We start from the raw sequence: 16,563 nt of genomic DNA, 5'->3' as shown, positions 1-16,563 counted from the left end.
GCACATGCCTATAATTCCTGCTTGGAAGGCTGAGGCTGGAGGTTCACAAATTTGAGGCCAGCCTGGGCAACTTACCAAGATTGCAAATAAATAGACTCAAAATAAAAAGGGGAGGTAGTATAACTCAGTGATAGAGTGCCCCACAGTTCAATCCCCAGGATTTAGGAGGGAGGAGATTTATGTAAAAACCTCTCAAAATAGACTAGGCTGGAGTTGTAGCTGTGTGGTGGAATGCTTGCTTAGCATATGTGAGGCACTAGGTTTGATCCTCAGCACCACATAAAAAAATAAATTGTCCATATACAACTTTAAAAAAATACAATAGACTGTGTAACAGTAAAGGAAAAAACAAGTCTTAAGTTTAAAAAAAAAAATTACATTAGGTCAGTAAGAAGCCAGGTGCAGTGGCATTATCTGTGATCCTAGTATTCTGGAGGCTAAAGCAGAAGGATCTCTTGGGTCCAGAAGTCCCAGACCAGCCTAGGCCAAAATAGCAAGTTTGGTTTTAAAAAAAAAAAATAGGAAGATGACAAGGGTGCCCATTATTGCAAATATATACTGCAATACTGTTGAGACGAGGGAAAAATATAGAATACCTAAGGACCAGGAAGGTAGAAGTAAGTCTCATTATTTACAATGATACCTAAGTGAAAAGCTGTAGAGAAATCTATATAAGAAATTATTAGAGGGCTGGGGATGTGGCTCAAGCGGTAGCGCACTCGCCTGGCATGCGTGCGGCCCGGGTTCGATCCTCAGCACCACATACAAACAAAGATGTTGTGTCCACCGATAACTACAAAAAAATAAATATTAAAAAATTCTGTCTCTCACTCTCTCTTTAAAAAAAATAAAATAAAAATAAAAAATTATTAGAAATAATGAAAATGTTAGGGCCAGGAATAGTTCAGTTATAGAGCACTTGACTGCATGTGCAAGGTCCTGGGTTTGAGCCTCATCACCACACCAAAAAAAAATTTTTTTTTAGTAAAATTGCTGGAAACAACTTTAATATCTTAACAAAGACAAACTTGTAATTTATCAGGAATAGAAATGTAACACTAACATACAAGAATAATTTAAAATTTACTAAAACAAGCTGGTCATAGACCCAGCTATGAGTGAGAATGAGGCAAAATGATCACTTAAGCCCTGGAGTTTGATGCCAGCCTGGGCAACATAAGGAAAAAATAAATACAATTTACCAAAACTATTTTGAAGCCAATCTAATATTAAAGATGACCTTTAAAAATCAATACATTCAGGACTGGGGTTGTGGCTCAGTGGTAGAGTACTCGCCTAGGACATGCAAGGCCCTGGGTTCAACCCTCAGCATCACATAAAAATGAATAAATAAAATAGAGGTATTGTGTCCAACAATAATTTAAAAATATTGAAAATAATACATTTATTGGAAGATTCAATTTGGAAATGATTTGGTTCTAAACTGATTGATTTGAGATTTTGAAAGTTCCAGAGTTGTACAGCTCCACTTCAAGATTGGATGGGGAAGGTTTACTGGACCCTTCTGAATCCATTGTAGCAACTGGAAAAACAAACAATTGTGGTTTAACATCTTTAAAAACTGGAGATCTTCGGACACAAAGAGGGTACAGGAATTACAGGGCAGAGAAGGATGAGGCCCTCTTTGTTTTTCCCTGGTTGGGAACAGGCTGGTGGAAGATCAGGCTCCACAGGCAGGGGAACTTCACTGTAGAATGAAAGACCAGTGAAGTATGCATGGCCACACTGGGTTACCGTGCACTGTAGTAGGGATGATCCTCAGAACTGGTATTTCCTTACAGTACTTTTTATCCCCCCTGAAGCTTTTGCTGAGTGTACAGGAGCATGAGAGGCTGGGCACCAGCCTAGAAAGAAATGGGTTTTTCCTGTTTCTGTATTTAGATTCCTGACAGTCACAGGAAAGCTCTTATTCCCAAGATGGTTGAAACCAGAAGTGAACTGAAACTGACTGCCCCATCTCAACCTCTGAATGGTTGAAACTGATGAGTTGACAGAGAAAGGTGATTCCCTTCCAGGAGAAAGCCTCTTTTCTTTTTTCAAATTTTGAGGTTCTTTTATATGTAATATCCACACACAATTTTAAAAATTAAGTGCCATATGAAGCAGCAGGATAATCTTATCAATAATTAGAAGAGGGGTTGAGGTTGTAGCTCAGTGGTAGAGTGCTTGCCTATCATGCATAAGGCACTGGATTTGATCCTCAGCACCACATAAAATGTAAAATAAAGATATTGTGTCCAACTAAAATTAAAAAGTAAATATTAAAGTAATCAGAAGAAAAAAAGAACCAATATAAGTTGGCCCATAGACAATAGGAATTAGCAGACAAGGATTTTAGAATTATCACAAGTATAGTAAAACAAGAAAAAATTTAAATGGATGAAATAACATAGAACTACAGTATAGAAGTATAGAATATCTAAAGTAGAAACAAATAGATATCTTAGAAGTGAAAATTCTTATCACTGAAATAATTCTGTAAGTGGGCTTGACATGGGGCGAGGGGCGATCAGTGAATTCAAAAACATATTAACAGAAATACTGCAAGCCTAAGAACATAAAACAATGAGTGCTTTCTAAAATTGAACCCACAGATTCAAGAAGTTCAGCACACCCAAGCAGGATAAATGCAAAGAAAACCATATCTACAAAAATTATAGTCAATCTGTTAAAAATTAAAGAATCTTAAAGGAATAAAGAGGAAGAAAAAGACATTTGAAAGAATCATAGCTGACTTGTCAGCAGACATTAAAGCAGGAGAAAATGAAATTGTATCTTTAAAGCAGGCAAAGAACTCAAAACTAGAATTATGTACTCTTCAAATCCTTCAAAAGTAAAGATTTAGAACTGGGGGCGTAGCACAGTAGAACACTCGTGTAGCATGATCAAGTCCATGGGTTCCATCTCGAGCACTGCAAAAATAATAAACACTAACTGTATTTTCAGACAAAAAAAAAGCTGATGAGATCAACTGCCAGTAGATTACAGCTACAAGGAATACTGCAGGAAGTGTTTCACACAAAGGGAAATAATCCCAGTTGAGGCACAGATTTATGGAATGAAATTAAAGAACATGGAAAAGCAAATAGGTGGGTCGATATAAAATACAATTTTTGAAAAATTTTAAAACTACTGATTGTTTAAATAATGTATGAATTTATAACATGAGGAAAAGTAAAATGACAGTAGCATCAAGGATGAGGAAGAAAATGGAATTACATTATCTCGTTTGTTGAGGTGATAAAATACTAATTTAATGTAGATTTAATAAGGATATCTTAATAAAGTAGCTTTTCTCAACCAGAGTTTTTCCAGTAAATCCCATAGGAAAATTATGTGAATTATCTGAATTCTAGAATGGTACATTCTGATGCATATTCATTACATGCAATGAATTCCTTAAGGCAGTAGGGCTTAATTCTGTCTCAGACCCTGCTTTAGAGGAACAATTAACCTGTTCCACGTTTTCAATTCTGCAAATATTTCAACAAAATTGACACAGGTGCATTCAAATAGGTCAGAAACCATAATTTAGAGCTTATATATATTATGATATTAGTTAATATTATAATTACATTCATCTATATTATATAATTATGCCACATAATTAAATATTGTATTTAAGTTTATATAGGTGTTCCACATCTGAGACAGTGGGACAGATGGATTAGTAACAATACAAAATGGTTTAACAAAAAACTAGCATTTAATGTTTAAGAATAAAAAGCACTTGGATCAATCCAAAAGCAAAACCATGGGGGAAAAATATAAAATAGCAAATGACACGGTTAAATCTAACATCCAAAAATTATTTTTTTTGGCGGGGGACAGCATACCAGGGATTAAATTCAGGAGTCACATCTCCAGCCCATTTTGTATTTTATTTAGAGACAGGGTCTCACTGAGTCACTTAGCACCTCACTTTTGCTGAGGCTGGCTTTGAACCCTTAGTCCTTCAGTCTCAGCCTCCCAAGACACTGGGATTACAGGTGTGTGCCACCAAGCCTAGCTTAACATCCAGTAATTACATTTACTATGAATGGACAAAACATCCCAATTAGAAAACTAGAATTATCAATAGACTGGTTTTTGTTTTTGTTTGTGGTACTGGGGGTTGAACCCAAAGGCTTGTCACCACTGACCTACTTTCCCCAACCTTTTTTTTTTTTTTTTTTTTTTTTTTACTTTTTATTTTGAGACAGAGTTGAAGGTGTCCAGGCTGATCTCAAACTTTTAATCCTCCTGGCTTAGTCTTCCAAATTGCTGGGATTACAGCTGTGTTCCACCATGCCTGCTGATTGTTTTTTGAAAAGCTGTTTATGAGAAGCATTTTAAACATTAGGTCACTTTTTTTTTTATGTAGGAGGAAATACCATGCATGCACTATACTTAACAAAGGTGGAATAGCCAGGTATGGTAGTCCATGCATGTAATCCAAGCTACTCAGGAAGCTAAAGGAAGATCAAAAGTTCAAGTCCAACCCCAGCAACTTAGTGAGACCCTGTCTCAAAATAAAAAATAAATGGAGTTGGGGATGTAGGTCAGTAGTACAGTACCACTAAGTTCAATCCACAATACTGTAAGAAAAAAAAGAAAACAAGCAATCCAGTATATATTAACACCAGACAAAGATAGACTAAGACAGAGGGCATTTAATGATAAAGGAAATAACGATGATGAACTGGCCTGCACTAAGCAACCACGCAAGAGACAGATACCTTTTTCTTTGGTCCTGTGACGGCTCCTCTGACCTTAAGGGTCCACAGAAAGAGAGAGAGAGAGAGAGCTTATGCTGAACCCTTTCATTGAGGAGAAGCCATTCAAATGAGGCAAGGGGTCAGGTTTCAGGGTATTGAGTCTAGCTTCCTGTTATCTGCTGTCAGCAGGTTGACTGACATCTAGGAAGGCCACACCCAAAGGCAGAGCAAGAGAAGGGGATACACAAAGGGCATTTCCATGAAACATTCTATTCCAAACAGGGCAAAGGTGTAGTATTACAAAGGAACAGGTGAGTGCAGCTCAACTCCATGGGTGACACACCTACATCTGAAGACACACCCTCAACTTCCTGAACCGGGACAATGCCCAAGTCACTAGGAAATGTAGTGATCCGTCAGAGCCTCTCACTTCAGGTTGGAAGGCATGGGTCATTCAGAGTGGTTCCCCAAAGATACATGCTGAGGTAAAAAGAAAGACCAGAGAGAATCTTGATTCAGCAAGCCATTAAATAAGCCATTCCTGGAATTTCCCTTTTTGTTCAGATTTTTTTTTTTTTTTTTTTTTTTTGCTTTAGAGGACTCAATTTTGTCAAACAATACTGTCTTTCTCCACATCCTTATTGAACCAATTCTAAGAGAAATCAAGGAAAATGATGTTCCTCAATTGAAATAACTTAAAGATGCTGTACAAGTTAATACATCTGAAGTTTATCATGTTGAATTTAAAGGAATTTTACCCCCTCATGACAGGAACTTGGGCTTGGGCACTACTTAATTCTCTCTGCAATGATGGAAGTTATACTCATATTTTCTGTATTACTATTCATAACAAACATATGACCTTAAATCTGGAGGGATACCTAAATCCATGAAAAGCTCTAATTTGCTGTTAAAATTGAAATATTGAAACTTCTGAAGTGAGAAACGAAAATACCCATCTACTCCTGGTCCTGAACTGAGTTCCTAAGTAGCTGCAACACATTGCCACCCTTCAGCAGTCACATTCTTCTAAGTATATGCATTCTGCTTGAGATAGACTCTTTTTGTTTTAAATTCTAATTAGTTATACATAACAGAAGAATGCATTTTGATTCATTGTACACAAACAGATCTCAAATTTCCATTTCTTTGGATGTAGAGTCACACCATTGATTCAATCAAACCTGTATATAGGGTAAGGGTAATAATGTCTCATTCCACCATCTTGAGACAGACTGTTTGCTGCTGTTCACATAGCTGTAGCCAAACTTCCAAATTACTAAAGTTAAAGATTCAAGGGTGGGGCTGGGGTTGTGGCTCACTGGTAGATCACTTGCCTAGCACATGCGAGGGCCTGGGTTCGATCCTCAGCACCACATAAAAATAAATAAAGATATTGTGTCCAACTAAAAAATAAATATTAAAAAAAAATCATTTCTACCTCAGGGTAGAAATGACAGACATAAAGCAAGACATCTGTATGACTAAAAATCCCTCCCCTTCACTTTGTAGCATTATTTGGAATGAAAGGGAAAACAATAAATTTGACACAGCTTCAGGACAAAGGGCTTTTCTGAAGCATTATACCAGAATCTTCTGTAGTTTTGCATTTTCGTGTAAAAATATCAAGACAAAATTTTTAAATATGATATTAAAGTCTGTCTGAGACAGCAGGATCTATAGTCTGATTTTTTTCTTTAATTGCTACAGTAGCATCAAACTTAGCCAGCAAATTCTCATACATCTAACAACTTTCAGAGGTTATTAATTTTTACATCCTGAAATAATTTTGATATCACATCGCTATCAAGCCATAATCTGATTATGAAACTCATGCAAGAAAGATTAGTAGAGTGGAGGAAAGGAAAAGGGGAAGTGCTGGGGACTGAATTAGAGCAAATACATTCCATGTTTGTATAATTATGTCAAAATGGATCCTAATTTTATCTATAACTAAAAGAACTAAAAAAAAATTCTACAGACTCATGCAATTTAAAATACTGTTTCATTGGGCTAGGGTTGGGGCTCAGTGATCGAGCATTCACCTGGCATGTGTGAAGCACTGGGTTCGATCCAAATAACTAAAAAAAAAATTCTTAAAAAATAAAATATAAAATACTGTTTCTTATTAGCCATGAAATAGTCTGTTAGCTTTCCATTACTATTCCAAAATACCTGGAATGATCACTCATAAAGTTTCAAAAAAAGCTGATTTTTGCTCACAATTTGGGAGGTTTCAGTCCATAATTGATTGGCCCCAGTGCTTCTGGGTTGATGGCAAGGCAGGAAGCACATGGTGGACCAAAGCTGTTCACTTCATGGCCAGGGAGCAAGGAAGAGAAATGGCTGGGTTCCCACTATACCCTTCAAGGGCATACCTCCAGTGACCTAAAACCTCCCACTAGGTCCCACATCTTTTACACTGCCCTCGCCTTCATAAGACCAAGCTGTAGACTTAACACTTTAATATAGAGCTTTTGAGGGACATTCCAAATATAAAGTGTAGCATTCTGCTCCTAGCCTCATACCCACCTCACCAGAGAAAATGCTTTTAGACCATTTCCAAGCATCTTGAAGTCTTACCAGAACTGCATTGTTCAAAAGACCAATTTCAAAGTCTCTTGCAGGACTCAAGGCAAACTCAGCTGTGAGATCCTATCACAATCAAAATTAAAATTACATGCCTACAAAACCAACATTGTGTGGATGACACCAAGGCCTACTACTGGGTTCAATACCTACAATTGAATTTTTTTAATTGATGTATACATCAGAAATGAAGTTTAAGGCATTTTCAATCATCTGGTAAATTTTAGATTTTTAAAGGATTAGATTTTAAAATTAGTACTAAATTAGATGCTACACTAAAGAATTTGTTAATTTTTAAAAATTATTGGTCAATCATTCATTGGATTAAATGAGTAAAACATCTAACACTAAACACCTTTTGGGTGCTGGGGTTGCTGAACCCAGGGCCTCACATATGCTAAGGACATGTTACACCACTGAACTACATCCACAACACCAAAACCAGCATTTTAAATGCCTTTATCCTGTGTCATTCCTGTAGATCCCAAGGGCAAAGTAGTCACTGGACTCAAAACATTGGCTACTGCAGCCAATCAAAACTAAGAATGCAGGGCTGGGGCTATGGCTCTGTGGCAGAGTGCTTGCCTAGCATGTATGAGACACTGGTTTGATCATCAGCACCACATAAAAAATTAATAAACAAAGATAACGTGTGCCCCTCTACAACTAAAAAAAATTAAAAAAACAAAAACTAAGAATGCCCTATTACTAGGCAGACACAATTAGAAAGGCCAAACAGGCTTGAACACAGATATTACTGCGCACCAATGGCTCCCCAGCAAAAGTGGGCTTTTGCCTTTATTATCCAACGAGACTCTTACCAAAGATGAAGTCTATGACATAGGGCTGGGGAGGCCAGAACCTCCAAGAGTCACCTATATAGAGATTTCACCTTGGGTTTCCATGTCCTAAAGTGATCAATTACATAACCTCCAGATCTACCCTGCAACCAAGGTCTCTGAGAGTTACTGTGGGTTGAAGACAGCTCAACACCAGTTAAGGGTGTGGGTTGTTTGAGCATGTTCATTGAGCCCAAACCAGGTTTTGCTCTAGCAACCAAGACATGGCCTGTTGAGACAGATGTAAAGTCCCCACCACTACCCTGCACTTTGCCTGACCTTTGCACCAGGCATTTGGATTCATGTACTGTATTATAGACCTTAAAGGCACTAGTGTCAGACAAACTCATACATAGTTATCTCACACTAGATAAAGGCTCCATAAACATACATTGAGGAAAAGATAGTCTCTTCAAAAATGGTGCTGGGAAAACTGGAAATTCATATGTAGTAAAATGAAATTTAACTCCTGTCTCACCCCACACAAAACACAAAGTGCATCAGGGACAGAACAGTTTCTTCAAATCTTGCACACAATGCAAATTGGCCCCTCCCTACTCCTCACATCTCACAAGAAACATCTAACCTCACTACAGAACTCTTCTATGCAATGCTGTCTTTCAGCTGTTAACATCTATGGAAGGACATAGCTCTCTGGTCCTTCCTAATGTCCTCAGTAAAGAACCAAAGTCCACACTTTGTGAGAAGTACCAGAGAGCGCTGGGATGGAAAGCTGCTGGTGTGAGAGGCTAGTCAAACTATGAAAGAAAAAAACAGAGAGGGGTATGCATGTATGTAGCTCAGTGGTAGAGTGCTTATCTAGCATGCATAAGACCCTGCACTCCATACCAGCACCAGGGGGGGAAAGAGAAGCATAGATTGAGGTTATCCCCAATGAGGCCTTTGGCCAATGGGAAATCAAATGGCCTGCTCGGGGAGGGGCGGGGTGATGTAACCAGCCAGGACTAACAACATCCCAGATACAAGAGGTTAATGTCAAAGCTGTATGCCCCATGCCAATCTGTTAAGCAGGCAGACCTTTTCCAATCACCATGACTATTTTTTTTCACAAAACTAAAGGTACCATTCAATCCAGCAATTGCTGTCCTTGGCATTTACCCATAGTTGACAACTTACATATACACACAAAAAAATGTTTATAGCATTATAATTTATACCAGCTTAATTCATAATCAAAAAATTTAGAAGAAACTAAAAAATGTCCTTCAGAAAGTGGATTAATTGTGGTACATTCACACAAAGTAAAATTCCCCAGTGATGAAATGAAATGAACTATCAGCCCATGAACAGACTGGAGGAAACATAATAGCTTATTACCTATACAAAGAATGAAAAGACTACATACTGCGTGATTCTAATCAGTAACATTCTAGAAATGACAAAATTACAGAGACAGTAAAATGGCCAACCAGTGGTTGCCAGGGGTTAGAAGGAAGAATGGAAAGACAGAGCACTAAGAAGTGTTGTACAATGGTGGATGTGAATCACCATACATTTGTCCAATCCCACAGACTATTTAACATTAGAAGTGAACCCTAATGTAAATTATGGACTTTGGATGAAGTGTCACTTCTAACAAAAGTACCTCTCTGGTATTAGCAGGAGCTACATGTATGGTAGCAGTGGGTATACAGGAAATCTTTCTATCTTCTGTAAAATGATGCCATGAAGATAAAACTGCTCTAAAACAAAGTCTATTTAAAAAAAAACACAAAACAACAACTATTAGAATGGTTAAATATATTCTCAATTGATTTAAAAAAGTCATAGTTCTAATCAGATGTGGTGGCACACCTGTAATTCCAGTGACTCTGGAGACTGAGGCAGGAGGATTGTAAGTTTAAGGCCAGCATCAATAACTTACAGAGACCATGCCTCAAAATAAAATAAAATAAAAAGGGGGGCTGGAAATGCAGCTCAGTGGTAGAGCACCCCTGGGTTCAATCCCCAGTACCACAAAAAAATTATTTATTTGTATGTGTGTATGTATATGATTTTGCTCCATTCTGACAAGTGAACATTTTTTTCAACATATCTTAAGATAGTTTTCTCTACTGCAAAGTCTTATTTAATTAGCCCCTGAGATATCAGCAAAGGGCTTTCTACATTTTATAGATTGTGTGGTCTCACTGTGATTTATATGCTGCACTATTAGGACATTCTGACAGCATTTCCCATACTCATTTGTACAGCTCTGAACTGTGGTTATAAATGGTAAATATAAGGAGCAAGTGAAGGACCGTCTGCATACTTTATACTCAAACAGCTCTCCACCAGGGTGAATTCTTATATAGATATAAAGACTTATGCAATAATAAAGCTACACCATATTCCTTACATGGAGTTTTGTCCAGTGTGAAATGTCATGATTATTATGCCATGCTGAAATATTTAAAGTTATAATACATACCCAGATTATATTTACAGTAATTTCAGATGTGTAAAAACCCCCAATAAGCCTTGTAGAATTAGTAAGCTTCACATATGCCTTACAAGCAGAGGTCTAAAAATGTAATGACATGTGCAAAGTCATCGATTCAATTCTCAACACACACAAAAAAATATTATTTCAATTTAAAAAAATTGTAAACAAAGCTCTTTTAAAGGAACTTGTCTACTCTAAGTGACTAAATGTTTGTAAGGTCACATGTCTTACTTTCATAAGAAACTTCTTTATGTAGGGTCTATTGGAGTCAGAAGTGCATGTTAAGAACAGATAAAGGAGTAAAGGCTTTTTCAACTATCTCACATTCATAGAACTTCTTTCCTGTGTGACTTCTTAAATGTTTTCAAAGGGTTGAAAACTGAATGAAGGCTTTCCCACATTCCCTTGTCCCAAGGTTTCTCTGCATATGGGTTTGTACATGAATACCATCGTTTGTGGGAATTATCTAAAGTGTTTTCTGCATTTTTTACTGTATTAGTTTTCCATGGTTGTCATAACAAAATAGCATAGACAGAGTGACTTAAACAAGAAAAATTTATTGGCATTTATTTGTGTAGACTGAAAGTTCAATATCAAGGCATGGGCAGGTTGGTTTCCTCTGGAGTCCCTAACAGAAGGTCATGTTCTAGACCTCTGTCCTGGATTTGCAGAAGGCCAGATATCTTTCTAGTGACTTTGCATGGTCTTCTGGGAGTAAAGGTGTCCTTTCTCTTATAGGGACATCAATGATGTTGTACTGGGCACCTCATTTTTTTTCCAATCTCATTTAAAATTATCTAACGTCCACATACAGTTACATTATGAGGAACTAGGAATTAAGACTTTAAAATATGAATCTGGAAAAGGGGGAGCCATAACATTTAATCACAAACATTCTCACCAGTGTGAGTTCCCATGGAATTAAGGAAAGATTAACCAGATTCTCTACATTCAAAAAGTTTTTCTCCAGTCAGATTACTGATGTGTAAGGTAAATGTTTATAGAGTTTAGCAAAATCTCTTCCACAATCCCAGCTGACATAGGGGCTGGCTTCACTGTGAACCCTTATGTAGGGCACGTCACATCAGAGAAATAGAAACCTATGATGGAGAAAAGGAAACCTAACTTGCAGACTGATGCTCACTTCCTGGTCTTGGGGCCGCACATGGCTAAGATGGCACCTGGTGATCAGCCAGAAGGTGTTACCGTGGGTTGTGATGAAAAATCAGACAACCTCTAGGATAGGCTCAGAACCCTTCTGCCCTCGTGGACAGCTCGAGTCCCCCCTTACTGACTATAGAATGGGTGTACACGTGAACTCTCCTCACCCTGCTGACCTTTATCCTGATTGGCTCCTGTGCCTTATATTAGCTGTGTGTGCTTCCTCAATAAATGAGCTCCAGCCTTGACTGGTCTCCCTGATGTCTCTGATTGTCCTCCAGCGAGGGAGGGCTGGGTGCGGGCGGTCAGTTGGCCCTCTCCTTTCTTGGCTCGTCCTGGCTGGGGCATGTTCTCCCAATCTCCTGCAGGTCGGGAGGGAACGAGGACTAAAATCCCTGACATCTGGCACCCGTGTAGGGACAGGAAGAAGTCGGTTCACCAAAAGTGAAAGTATCGGCTAGCCAAGCCAAGCAAGTTATGAGGTAAGGGTCTCCCTGAAGAGATGGGGCAATCTCATACTAAGCATGATGCTCCGGCTCTTAAAGCGCTGAGATTCATGCTCAAAAGCCAAGGTTTAGAGATCTCTGATGCCCAGGCCAAAAAGGCCTGGGAAACCTTGACACTCCCTGAGCCCTGGTTGGTGGCTGCCAATCTTTTTGATTGGGCCACCTGGGACCACGCAGAACAATTGGTTAGGAAAAGGGAGATTAACCTGGAAGAGGACCCCCCTCTGGAGGTCTACCCAACCCTATCTGCCCTCAAGGCCTGTTTCTCCCCTGGATCCTCAGAATGAACATCTAGGGGAGGCAAAGACCCTTTTAAGACACCTAGTCCTCCTACCACTACCTCAAAGATCGACCCGGCTTGGGAAACCCTTGTTGAGGAGCGACTTGGGTCATGGTGAGTCCCTCTCGCTGCCCAGGAGGAGAAAGGCTTAAAGCCTCACTCTGACAATGGCCTCCTAGACCTTTTTGATCCTTGGCCTGGTCCTCTGAGTTCCGCACCAAGTGCCCCTGTCCCAAAACACATGGTAGACAGTCAGGATAGGGAGCGGCCTCCACCATATTGTCACCCCTCCCACCATGGAAATTCTCCACCATCTTGTGCAAACCCGGAAAAGCCAGTTAAGCTGCCATCTTGTAAGACCAGCAATGACTTATCCCCATCGTGTGTGGCTTTCCCTGTAAATGCTTACCCTGGGGGCAATAGACCAGCCTTATGGTATCCCTGGAAGGCCCAAAATTTTAAAGAACCCAAAAAGGCCATCTCCGAGGATGGACCTAATTCGCCCTGGGCCGAAACCATCCTCCAGGGTCTGGCCCACCAACAGTGTACCAAGACTGTTAAAACTTAACCAAGGCTGTGCTTCCTGGTCCCCTGTACCTGAAATGGTGTGCTTTTTTAAATGAGGAGTGCCATGCTCAGGCTGAGAGGAATCAGGCGGTTAATCCCCTGGTTCCTGTAACTTATGGGATGCTTTTGGGGTCCAGTAATCAATTTTCCACAGGCCTTCAGCAGGCTGCTATCCCTGCCCCCTACCAGGAGCAGGTATGGGCTTTAGGACTGGCGGCATGGAAGAAGTTGGAGGAAGGCCCCTCAGAGCCCCCGGTAGCAGGAATTACTCAGAGGGCTACCAAGGATCTTGCCACCTTCATCAAGAGGGTGGAAAAGAGTCTCCAAAGGAAATTCCCCCCAGGGTCCCTTCGGAACCAGTTTGTCAAAATGCTGGTCTGGGAGGGGATGACCACAGACCACAAACTAGCCTGTGCAGGGATGAAGGACAGATCTATGGGGAGATGGATAGTGGCCACTAAGGATGTTGGTACTCAGGCCCACCAATCACAGTCGTTGGTCGTGGTCTTGCAGGCCCAAACAGCTTCGCTTGCTGAGGCCCTTACTACCAACCTCACCTCTTCCAGTGGCACTGGGAAAGGGGTTTTTTATGGGTGTGGTCAACAGGGCCACTTCAAGAGAGAGTGCCCTACAGGCCGAATAAGACCTGGTGCCCCGCAGGGACTTCCCTCAGGCCCGGATGAGGGGCAAACTCCACCTAAGATGCCTTGCCTCCGGTGTAGAAAGGGATTCCATTGGCAGAGGGATTGTAAGTCCAAATTTGATATTGAGAGGAAGCCTTTAAACTAATAATGGGGCACCCTCCAGCCCCATCCCCCAAAGGAGGCGCCCTGCCTAGTGACCCACCTAGGGCCCACTGGACAGTCCCAATAATCCCAGGAATTAGGCCAAAAATGGATATCTTCATAGCAGGGAAAAAGTTCCGCTGCTTGATTGACACTGGAGCGGATTGGACAGTATTAAGGAAAGAGGAGGTTCCCCCACTATGGAAGCTGATTCCCAGACCGCAGATATTGGGGGTGGGGGGGGGGGTGATACAAGGTCTGAAGAAACCAAGGATTGGCTTACTTGGAAGGATGTAGATGGTAGTCAGTGAGAGGTATGCCCTCTGGTGGCATCTGGCCTGACAGGATATTTGGGGGGAAGCTGAGGTGTTCATCACCACAGATCACAAAGGAATATATGACAATATCCTAGAGGAAGAGGAGTATCAGCAACAGTTTGTCCTATCAGGTCCCCTTAGCAATTACCAGGGGGGGATCCACTTTTTGAGACATCAAGGCTGAACACTCCTACACCCCGTGTGAGGCCTCACCCCCAATCCTAGAGGCCACTGTTCCTACCGTCCCCACCATTCAATGGCTTCTGGGCCCTCCAGTGTGGGTGGAACAGTGACCGCTTCCCCTAGATAAACTACAAAAGTTAAAAGAGATAATATCAGAACTACTGACCCTAGGGCATAGTAGGCCCTCCCTGAGCCCTTGGAATAGTCCTGTATTTGTCATACAAAAGGCCACACAGGGAAATGGAGAATGTTACAGGACCTAAGAAAGATTAATGAGCAGATGATTCCCGTTGGTACCCCCTTGCAAGGGCTACCCTGGATCCCCTGCATCCCTCAGGATTTGACTCTCATTGTGATTGATATCAAGGATTGCTTCTTTTCTATTCCCCTTGATCCCCAGGACTGTGAGAAGTTTGCCTTCTCCATTCCCTCTGTTAACTTCCAGGGGCCAGACCAAAGATATGAGTGGGTGGTGTTACCCCAGGGCATGGCTAACAGTCCAGCTTTTTGTCAACATTATGTTTCACAAGTCCTGCAACCCCTTCGGTGGCAATTGGACATAATTCTATATGTTTACATGGATGACATCATTACTGGGGCAGTGGACGCCAAAGCGTTAGGCTCCACCTATAAGGAACTCCAGACTCTCTTACAGAAGGGAGGATTACATATATCTAATGGAAAGGTCCAGACCTTACCCACATTTAAAACTCTAGGAGCCAAACTTAGGTTGGATTCTGTCTGTCCCCTTAAGCCTCAATTACTTTTCCAGTTTCCTATACCTTGGTGGAATTACAAAAACTGTTGGGCGAACTCAACTGGATAAGGCCTTGGCTTCACCTGCCTACACAAGACCTGCTTCCGCTTTTTGACTCTTTAAGAGATAAAGTCCCCACAGATGTCATCACAATGACTCCATCACATCAATTGATATTCCAAAAGATTCAGTCAGCCTTAAATGCGGCCCAGTTGGCTCGCTATAGGCCCCAATGCCCCCTGTCTTTGGATCCTCCCCAGCTCAGAGCTTTCTTCGGCCGCCATTACCCAGTTAGGCAAGCCTCTTCAATGGATACATGTGTCTGTGGGAGGGGCCCCAAGGGTCTATTCCCAACTTGACCAGTTGGCTGACCTGATAGTTAAGGGTACGGATATTTCCCTGAGACATTATGGGCAGGATCCTGATGTGCTAATAATCCCCTACCAATTGTCGGACTTTTAGTGGGTCAGAAGAAATCATAGTCGGGTACCCAATGCCTTGGAGGGTTTCATGGGAAAGGTGGATTGTCATTATGGTACTTTGAGATGCGTGACATCATTCTCGAGGTTACAGTGGACCCCCCTATACTTTTTTTCACCAGACTCCTCACTAAAGCAGTAAATGTCTTTACTGATGGGGTAAAAGCGGGATCTGCCTTTTCCACCAGACCCCTCACTAAAGCAGTAAATGTCTTTACTGATGGGGGGAAAGCAGAATCTGCTGCAGTGGTGTACTCCGCCTCTTCCCCTGCCAATGAAGGGGAAAATACCCACTATTTTGAGCCAGTTACGGGATCTGCACAATTTAAGGTTAAGGCAGTTGCCCTGCCTTAACCCATGTCCATGGACCAATGAACTTATTTTCTGACAGCCTATATGTAGTCAACTTGTTACCAACTCTAGTGTCAGTGTATATTAAGTTGGACAAAAACCCAATTGATTCAAGTCCGATCCTTCTGCAGCATCTCAGGGGACATCAGGAGTTACCTGGAATCTTGACATGGGGGAACCAGACGGCTAATCAATTGACTACCAAAGGGACTAACATAGCTACTGCTCAGTCTCAACAGAACCTTCAGATGGCTCAAGGACTTCATGAACTTACTCACTTAAACTGGAGAGAGTTACATCAGAGATTCCCCCTGATTCCCATAAAAGATTTTAAAAAGATCATAAGGACATGTAAATCATATATGCCATTTTTACAGGTCTCACCACTTAAATCCCACTGGGGTCAACCCCAGGGGCCTCAGACCTAATGTCATCTGGCAAACTTATGTGACCCACTATGCACCTTTTGGAAAATTAAAAAATATATATGTCTATAGATACTTATTTACATACTTGTTGAGCAACTGCTCATTCGGGCAAAAAAGCTCAACATGCTGAAAGCCATTTCCTACAATGTTTTGCCAT

This window comes from Marmota flaviventris, chromosome 1 (genome assembly GCF_047511675.1).
Source record: "Marmota flaviventris isolate mMarFla1 chromosome 1, mMarFla1.hap1, whole genome shotgun sequence".
Classification (NCBI taxonomy): Eukaryota; Metazoa; Chordata; class Mammalia; order Rodentia; family Sciuridae; genus Marmota; species Marmota flaviventris.
Note: the sequence above shows the minus strand (reverse complement) of the source record.